General features: G+C 32.5%; 1 long non-coding RNA gene across 1 annotated transcript; it reads right to left on the reverse strand.

Annotated features, from left to right (window-relative positions):
• Positions 1–7,064: 7,064 nt before the first annotated feature.
• On the reverse strand, positions 7,065–8,175 carry LOC126884373 (uncharacterized). Its single transcript, XR_007697993.1, has 2 exons — positions 7,936–8,175; positions 7,065–7,587 (listed from the first exon to the last, which is right to left on the reverse strand). It is a non-coding gene; the product is annotated as an uncharacterized LOC126884373 (long non-coding RNA).
• Positions 8,176–10,941: the final 2,766 nt, after the last annotated feature.

Below are 10,941 nucleotides of genomic sequence, written 5' to 3' on the forward strand. Positions count from 1 at the left end.
AATCAGTGTTTTTAGTAAATATATTTCTTGATAATTTTTGGTCTTTGGATTAGTCTTCTTCGGGAATATGATAATAAGTATTAAAATATGATGAAAAGAAGATTAAAAACAATCAATATTATTTGTAAAATCTGTCAAAATAATTCATTTTCTTATCAATTTTATAGCCATAACACACTGACTTACACAGTTGTCATGATTGATAACTATAGTCAAGCAATGTTGGCCGCTGTTATATTTTGGATAGGTACTTCTTACGTTGTTGCTTTGCCTTAGTTTTTTTAAATTTTTGCTATTTTAATAAAAAAATTTGGTAAGTAATAAGTATTAAAATTAGTTTAATATTTAAATAAAATACAAATAAACTGTTTAAAATGTTTATTTCATTGAAATCATATAATAGAAGTATAACTTCTTAGGTGCGTACAAAATACAACACATTCTTTTTTTTTTTGTTAAAACTGTGATATTTCACCCATCCATGATAATATTCTAACTAAATATTACTTAGCATATTAAATATTAATCAGTATTTCAATATACAGTAGTTGTTATTCCCATGTACACTTTCACTAAATTATTATCGTTCTTGATATGCTGAAATGGAAATCTATATTTGACAAATTATCTAATTTTAGTTTCAGCTGAGTATTCTCTTATTCAAGAAAATACATTTCTGTGTCTTGTGCACTACTTGATGTGATACCTTTTGAATGAGATGATTCTGGTTGACTTTCAAGTGGTAATGAAGATGTAGAGAGTCTACATCTACAATCCATTAAATCCATTGAATAAAACCAAAAAAAAAACAGTGGTAAACATTTCCGAGATTTAATGCTCGTACTTGTAGTTTGCACACTAAAACAAAACAAATAATATTTTATAGTTATCAAAAAAGACAATAATACATTATTATTGTACCTGTGATACACATTTTTTATAGACACAATCCTTGTTAGTCATATCATATTGCTTTCAATTTTATAAATTACACAAAATCAAGGATTTAAACACAAGATAGTGCTACTACATTTCTTCAGCATCTTCATAAGTTCTATTTGAAAATATGGTGAGAGAAGATTTTCTTTATCTTCTTCATAAAAGTAGCAGGAACATAATATAATGAGTAGTTTTACTCCCTTCTGCAGATTTCCTAAAAATATGGTGTCATTATACCCTCAATTTACAATTTTAGTACTTACAATAGGTTTGTTCCAACACGACCGAGAACCGTCACGAAACGGTAACGCTTCTGGGCCTCGATTTTTGACCCTTCGCTTCGTTATCGAACGTATTCGCTTCGTATCTGTTTAGTATACGAAACGAATACGTTCGATAACGAAGCGAAGGGTCAAAAATCGTGGCCCTGCGCAGTAAACAAAATCCGTTCCAACAAAAATATGATCGTCATCGGATCGTCCTTCCCACTGTTCCAACAAGAATTGTGATCTTTCGGTGACGGTTTCGTGATGATCATTTCAGTAATCGGGCAAATGCATAATGTGCTGGTTGGACTGACTTGCGCACTAGGATTTAATTCTTTAAAGTTTTTGAGCCTTTGATCGACTAAAAGCACACAAGCTGTCACCAACAAAAATAACAAATATATGATTACCGTCATGGGACGATAACTGGGCGATACAATTACGAACATGCGCACAACAAACGGTACAAGTAGTTTCGTGACGGTTTCTGGACCGTCCAAAAGTTCATGTTGGAACAAACCTAATATCAATGATAACCATTCGGGTACCCAACACATTACCATTTTATAGAAATTAAATAGGTAATAATAACCTATAAGCTATATAAATATTACATTTATACAAACAAAAATAAAACTTGACGTCTATCAAATGTCACTGTCATAAATACCACGTGTGAATTTAACTGACACTGACAGTTGACGGATCGGGTCCCTGTAATTAATCGTACCTCAGAAAACGAGGTACGGATAAAGCCCGATTGTACATTGGTGGCTTAAGCGATCGCTTAGTTGAACCGGGTTCAATTTTGAGCGTCGGTTTAACTTCATTCGGGTTGTTCAATGCCAAGTTCAGTTAAGCCGAGGTTCATACAAATTTTGGTTAGGTTGGCAACGTAAGGCATGCGTATTCAAAGCAATTCTCCTCAATTCTTGACATAAATTTTCCCGTCATTTATGTATTATTATTTGGTTTTTGTCAATATAATTCTTTTATTACTGTTATTAGTTTAATCGGTATTTTTTATCGTTTGGTTTATTAGTTTAATCAATTTCCTACGTTAAATTTGTAAACAGACCATTTGAATAGGTATTATAAATATTAAGACCCCGTCTCACCATCAAATAATTGACAGTTATTTGATCAAACTTGACAGTTAGTGACACACAGTGACAGTTAGTATGTATAGTTTGTGTCACTAGTCAAGTTTGACTGTCAAGTTTGATCAAATAACTGTCAATTATTTGATGGTGAGACGGGGCCTTTAGGATATTATTGGAATGTGTTTTTCTTTTTGTAAAAAATTGTTTGTTGGTATTTTTTTCTACAATGGACGCAAAAATACCTTCCAATTTCACCTCTCAAGAAGAAATATTGATATCATTGGCCAAACAATACAGCAAAATTGTACAAAATAAAATGAAACAAATGTCAGCCCCCAAAATTTTAAAGAAGTTCATCAAAGCCATTGATTGTAGCAGATATTAAGATATTTTTATAAATAAATAGTTGTATGTATTAGTTTAAATTTCTAAATTTTAAATTAACAAAGTATTCATGCAAAAGATTTTCAACCTCTTCCTACGTTTGACAAATTGTATTGCTTCTCATGATTCTCTAGATTTTCTAAATTTTTGGCTAATGCCATTGCTACTTCCTCTTCTTCATGTAGTATGGCAAAGGGTTATTAAAAAGCATTGCAATATTGTCTAACTTTGATGTTCCAATTACAGTTGAATGGGTCTACCGAATAACAAGTGCCATGTGATTCGTTTTTAAGAAATCGAACAAAAACTATTAAAATTATAATAATGGTAAATTTATACATTTTAAGGATTAGTAATTAATTACTTCAGCTTAGTACCATCTGTTTAATTTCAGTACTTAAATTACATCTCAACTGAACTAACTTTTCTTCGTTATTGATATTTTATGAAGTTTACGGTCTTTAAATGTATATTCTTCTTAACTAGTCATGTTTTGATTGGCTGATTGACATATAGTCCATGCCATTAAAAAAGGATTAATAATAGAGTACAGTTAGTTACAAACTGTATTAATAACTAACCCTTAAATGTATAAATTTACCATTATTCCAATTTTAACAGTTCGATTTCTTAAAAACGAATCACATGGCACTTAACAATTGTTATTCGGTATACCCATTCAATTGTGTCTCTGCATTCTCATTGTGCCTCATTAAATAAAATTTCAGCTTGTGATGAAGGATTGTGTAATGGTGTTATTAGGTTTTTCTTGACTCCGTAACCACTATCACCAACGAAGATACTAATTCAATCTTCACATTCTCTTCTCATAAATATTTAACTGTTTACAGCTATGATTTCAAATTTAATCAAAAATGTTAATATTTGCCTTATTCTAGTGAAGTAGGTAGGGTAGGTATTTAAATAATTTTAGAATGTAAATTAATTTGTAATCATTATTAAATAAAGTGATATGTACCTATACATAAGCATGGTACAAATATAATTAATTTTAAATTTATTAATAAATTATGTACATTTATAGGTCTGGATCCCGCGTATGAAAAAAAAGTTAATTAATAGCAAGCTGAAAATTTGTTAATAGCTTAAGGGTGTCTAGTCGGACAAACTTTGATATATGGGAACACTGGAACAGGGGCAGTTTTAATTGTGGAACAGGTTAAATATTTGGAACGGTCAGACCACGAAAACGGCACATTTATTTTGTCCGACAGAACAGACTTAAACTCTCCGAACAGAGATTAAACTCTCATGCAAAAATCAGACTGCTATTTATCACCTGTCATAATTCCTGTCATTTGACATATTCTACATGTTCCACTCATTAAAACGCCGATTTGGTGATAAATAGCAGTCCGATTTTTGCATGAGAGTTTAATCTCTGTTCGGAGAGTTTAAGTCTGTTCTGTCGGACAAAATAAATGTGCCGTTTTCGTGGCCTGACCGTTCCAAATACTTAACCTGTTCCACAATTAAAACTGCCCCTGTTCCAGTGTTCCCATGTATCAAAGTTTGTCCGACTAGACACCCTTAAGCTATTAACAAATTTTCAGCTTGCTATTAATCAACTTTTTTTTCATACGCGGGATCCAGACCTATTAATTTAATAGATTAACAAAATCATTTTCTACATTTGCTTCAAAATCATCCACAAGTTGCAAACAGGAGCCTGTTGCTTAAAACTGATATGGGTCCACTTCACTGCATAAAACCTTACATAATTTAGGGCAATAAAAACCATGTTCTTAGAAGATACAGCTTGGTTCTTGAAATGTCAATAACAAATTTGCCACTTGTTTTCGTTCTTACCTATCTGTTCGATTTTTTATTCTATGAGCAATAGTTTCATGCAAATAGTGAACAGCACAGCATCTTAGATATCCAAAATCTTTGCAAAAATTCATTATCATTCCATTTTTCAAAATGATTTTCTCTAGCCCTACACTGTTTTCTGTGTTCTCCTTCCTTCTACAATATTTATCATTTCCAGAAAATCTTCATTACTAGTTAAAATTTTCAGTGAGGTTCATTTTTAAGGTGTAAATAATATTAGGTTTGTTCCAACACGACCGAGAACCGTCACGAAACGGTAACGCTCCTGCGCAGTAAAAGGTTTGTTCCAACACGACCGAGAACCGTCAGGAAACGGTAACGCTCCTGCGCAGTAAAGAAAATCCGTTCCAACAAAAATATGATCGTCATCGGATCGTCCTTCCCACTGTTCCAACAAGAATTGTGATCTTTCGGTGACGGTTTCGTGATGATCATTTCAGTAATCGGGCAAATGCATAATGTGCTGGTTGGACTGACTTGAGCACTAGGATTTAATTCTTTAAATTTTTTGAGCCTTTGATCGACTAAAAGCACACAAGCTGTCACCAACAAAAATGACAAATATATGATTACCGTCATGGGACGATAACTGGGCGATACAATTACGAACATGCGCACAACAAACGGTACAAGTAGTTTCGTGACGGTTTCTGGGCCGTCCAAAAGTTCATGTTGGAACAAACCTATTAGGGAATCCATCGACCTGTCAAAGTTAAATCACGTGATCTTTGGTTGGCACACAAAACTGTTCTTAACCTAAACTCAATGTAATTATTGATTTTTCTTATTTGTTTTTTGTCGTGATTTTGAGGTAGTATAGTATTTAAAGACATTTATTAGATTAATTATTTTATAAACTTTACGTTTTTGGTGATTTTGAGTGCTGACAACATGCCTGTGACTTGTATATTAGTGAACTGTGGAAGTCCAACTGATGGGGATAATGTTAATTTTAATTTGTTTTTTGTCCTGATTTTGAGCTAATATAGTATTTAAAGACATTCATTAGATTAATTATTTTATAAACTTTACGTTCTTGGTGATTTTGAGTGCTGACAACATGCCTGTGACTTGTATAGTAGTGAACTGTGGAAGTCCAACTGATCAGAATAATGTTAATTTTAATTTGTTTTTTGTCGTGATTTTGAGCTTAATATAGTATTTAAAGACATTCATTAGATTAATTATTTTATAAACTTTACGTTTTTGGTGATTTTGAGTGCTGACAACATGCCTGTGACTTGTATAGTAGTGAACTGTGAAAGTCGAGCTGATTGGATAATGTTAATTTTTTTCGTGTTCCCTCTATAGGGCTTTTCATTCACAGTCATTTGTTTTGAGCTTCTGTCATATGTCCTATAATCCGTGTATAGTAATATTATACACGAATTATACAACATCTAACGGAAGCTCGAAACAAATGACAATCAATGAAAAGCCCTATTAGAAACTCATTTGTTTCCTCGCCTAACTAAATTATCAAAAAACAGGACGCACTCATGCTAGGAATTATGGTTTTTATTAATATTATTACAATTATTTATATGTGACACTAACGTAACTAGTGACATTAATTTTAGGCCAATGTGACAAACTTTATTAATACTAAATTTTAACATTTATCCCCTATTTTGTTAAAACAATATTATTTTGTTTTTCATTCTATTCAAAATAAATGCAGTTTTGACAGGGAATTTGTTTTGTTATTTATTTATTCCATATAGACCTGGATCCCGCGTACCAAAAAAAAGTTGATTAATAGCAAGCTGAAAATTTATTAATAGCTTAACAGTGTCTAGTCTGACAAACTTTGATGTATGGGAACACTAGAAGTTTTAACTGTAGAACAGGTTAAAAATTTCGAACGTCAAACTACGAAAATGTTTATGTAATTTGTCAGATAAAACTTCCAATTGATTTGCTACCAATTCATTAAACTCTCATGCAAAAACCAGACTGGTGAAAAAATCACCAACTGGGCATTTTAATGAGTAGAACACGAAGACCATGTCAAACTACAGGAATCATGTTGGTTAGTAATAGCAGTCTGATTTTTGCATGAGAATTTAATGAAAGGGTAACGGATCATTGGATGTTCTGTCCGACAAAATTTATGGGATGTTTTCGTAATCTGATGTTCCAAATCTGAGTTTCCAAACTGTTTCACAATTAAAACTACCCCTGTTCCAGTGTCACAATACATCAAAGTTTGTCCAACTGGACACCGTTAAACTATTAACAAATTTTCAGCTTGCTATTAATCAATTTTTTTGGTACTCAGGATCCAGACCTAATAGGTTTGTTCGTAGTACGACACAAACGATTAGCAACTGCTGCCAACCATCAGATGCATGAGCAGTTAACAGTTAGCGTTGTGCAGTTAATAGTTAGCATTCATAGACAACGAATGCGCATGTGTCTGATGGTTGGCAAGAGTTGCTGATCGTTCTACGAACAAACCTATCAGTAAGCACAATTTGTGATATCCATGGGTAGTTACTAACAGAAAGAGGCAGGATTCGATTTTTAAAACATTTATTTTAGAGTCAAAACATAGTCGTACCTTAAACGATAAATGTATATTATCATTACAAGTTGATACTAATTACAAAAATAAATACACATCTAAAAGACCAATACATAATTACTCATGATGAAGAAGTACATTATAATTAAAAATGAATAACCATTTTCATATCGCTGCAACACAATGCCAAAGACTTCTTATATTTCAGTTCGTTTAGTGAGCGCAACAAGCACTCTGACCGAACAGTTTCAAAACTCATTAGTTTTTCATCAGAGAATGCATATGTTGCTATCTCCAAACCATGTAGCTGTAACATATGTACATGCATTGGGTTCTTCTTCGTCTGTCTTGCTCTGGGCATACTCAGCTAAAAATAGGATTGCTGCAATATGGCTGCAGACTTCACTATTACCAGCCATACGCATACAATGTGCATTTGCTATGTCATCAGAACTGGCTATCACCCCACCCAAGCATTTAGTCGTTTAGCATTAGCTTTTTGGAAATGCTTCACCTAAAAAAAATATTTTATTTTTTTTTGGAAATTCTTCAACTACAAAAATTTATTTTTATTAGAGTATTTGCGTTCTTTACAATGATTGAGAATACTTTATTTAAAATCAGACATTCATATAATATAATTTTAGAACAATCATGACAGTAATTCAAATAGATGGCAGTAATAAATCATTTTCAGAGAATTATGGAGTTCGCAGTTTACAGATTAGGACGACAATATGTCTGGTTTCATACAGATATATAAACGTAAATAAATCTAATATTTAGAACCAATTTATCCAAAAGACACTAATACTGTTATCCATATATTTCTTAATGGTGAATAAATAAAATAAAGGCATACCTTTCCAACAATAATATGGAAATCAGGAAATCATTAACAATTTTTACTCCATTCAAAACAAATCCAGCTGTAAAATATTTATGTGCCTGAAGGCTTTTGTATGCTTTCATCTGCTGCTTAGAGTAGCAACTGTGAGACTCCACCAGATCTGTATAAATACATATCTCGAACATCGACCGCTCAGCTGAACCCGGGCTTAAACCGAGTTCAAGAATTAAACTTTGTATAGGGCTTTTCATTCACAGTCATTTGTTTCGAGCTTCTGTCATGTGTCACATAATATTAATATATCTACGTCGTACGTTATTGGTATATAACAATGATACAAACCAAAGACGTATGACGTAGATATATTAATATTATGTGACACATGACAGAAGCTCGAAACAAATGACAATCGATGAAAAGCCCTATTTACAACGCACTTCTTGCCCTGAACTCGGTAATAGGGCTTTTCATTCACAGTCATTTGTTTCGAGCTTCTGTCATATTTCGTATAATCCGTGTATATTAATATTATACACAGATTATACAACATTTGACAGAAGCTCGAAACAAATGACAATCAATGAAAAGTCCTATGGCGCTGAGCCGGAGTTGAACTTCGATTGTACAACCGGGCCCTTTTCACCTCTGTGTTTATTTTTATTGGGTGCGTTCGGACGACCACAGCGGCTGGACAGCTGAGCCAGCAGTAGCTGTCAGACGTCACCGCTGGAAGCCAGCCGCTGAGAGATTTACTAAGCTTTCCCTATCACGGCTGAATACAACCACTCAACCGATTTCTGCTGACCGCCAGCCGCTATGGTCGTCCGAACGCACCCATTATTTCAGCTTTAGCTTTAACCTAACCTAACATAATTAGATTCAAAGATGATTTTATCGTTTTTATTTCCATTTTGGAAGAAGGAAATGTAAGTAAATCAAAGAATTACAACTTAAAAGAATAAGTATACAAAGTCATAAGGTTTAGAAATACATTTCCATATTTTAATCAGACAACAATATTGTTTTAGAAAGAAAACATTGATTATGCTGAAAAATTTACTGGAGAGCTTGAACAAGAGGTAAATCCATTTTAAGTTAGTGGAAAACTGTTGATTTGTATGTAAAATAGAAGACAAAGACAAGTTTAAATAAAGACAAGCTAGCTAATGAAACAGATGCAGTGGTAATTTTGTTTACATAATTATAGGTTTGTTTTAGCAAACAGTCAAACTAGTCAGCAAACAGTTGGTCAGTGAGAAAACATAATACAGTCACCAGTGCTAACCCCTCTACTCGCTCTGGTCCGCTATTCCCTGGTGGTTTCAAACCGTTTGAAACTGATGCTAGAACAAACCTAATAGGTACATATTATATGATTATTAATATTAACTGTTCAATGATGTAAAAATTTGTTCATGTGGGGAAAACTTTTATTTAAATTCAATACTATATTTCTGTAGTGGTATGGCAAAACTTGATGTTATGTCTGATTTTAGCCAGAATGAGATTATTTGTTTGATATGCTATTTAGTAACATTTCTTCAAGTTGGTAGAGTTTGGTATGTGTATGATGAAGGTAAAACCCCCTTTGTCCCACATATCTTTTGTGTAAAAGATATGCCCCCTTTTAACTTACAGTAACCCCGATTATCCGGGTGCAGATTATCTGTGCTATGATTTTCTATTACATACTCAAGTTGCATTTTTGAGGTTTTATCAAAATGGCGTCATCGTAAATCACTTGATGGAAACTCTATATGACGAAAGAGAGAGTCATAATGAAAGATTTATTTTTTTCTGTTATCTTTCATGGTAGGTACATATGTATGTGTATATGTACATATGTATTATACATAAGAAATACATGTTCGGATTATCCCTGCTTTTCAATACACCTTCCGTCCCGAGGAGGACGGATAATCAGGGTTGTACTGTATTAGGTAGTGCAGAACTTGATATATTACTTGATTTCTTATGTTGATTACTTTTCGTTTTTGAGTTGGCAAAACATGATTCAAACTTTCCAAATTCTCTCCTGAAAAATTAGGCTAGATGGACATATCAATCATTGTCAAAACTCTCCAGATTTATAATCCATCCAACTGGTATATTGAATAGTAAACTAGGGCTCAAAACCAACTATGTATATCAAAACACAATATTTTTAAAGATTGGATAATTTACATGGTAAATTGAAGAACCCCAATAACAGGAATAAAACCTAATTTTAATATTTGGATGCCTGAGAAGTCGAATGGTGTAAGTCACATTCTCCCTAAAAATGACTTATGGGATATAACACTTATTATTATATCTGGACCTCGGAGGTAAACTACACTATGTAATTTCAAACAATTTTGTTTAGCGTATGTTTGCAACAAAGTTTAGAGCACTTAGGATGTTAATAAAAATCTGATGTATCTCATAATTGGTTGAAAGACAATATGACAATATTTTAGAGATAATAAATAACCAATTTGTATAATCCAACTAATAAAATAAGTGGATTAAAAATACTTATTCAAAAAAACGCCATGTCGACATAGTGTAGTTTACCTCCGAGGTCCAGATATATAGAAATATTATTATTTCTTTGTTTGTATTTATGAATATGTTACCCATGTTATGATAAATAAAGACAGTTTACAGTCGGAAAAATTAAAGAATACCCATGAACGATCACATCAATCACATATTATTCAGATTACTAATAATCTATCTCTCTCGTTTGTTATTTATGGAAAAAAAAACAGCAAATACAAAATATGTGATTGACTGATTGATGTGATCGTTCATGGGTATTCTTTAATTTTTCCGACTGTATTTGTTTTTAATAACTAGGTATGTACTTATATTTCTGCAACTATTGTCAGAAACATATTAGTATCTCATTTTAAGCACTTATTGACTTACACCGATTGGCTTCTGAGGCATTGATTTGTTAATAGATACCTTTCACTTTTCTAAATAAAAAAATTAGTTACAGATATGACAAACATCTAGCTAGAAGATGGAATC

Source organism: Diabrotica virgifera, chromosome 5 (genome assembly GCF_917563875.1).
Source record: "Diabrotica virgifera virgifera chromosome 5, PGI_DIABVI_V3a".
NCBI classification, from domain to species: domain Eukaryota; kingdom Metazoa; phylum Arthropoda; class Insecta; order Coleoptera; family Chrysomelidae; genus Diabrotica; species Diabrotica virgifera.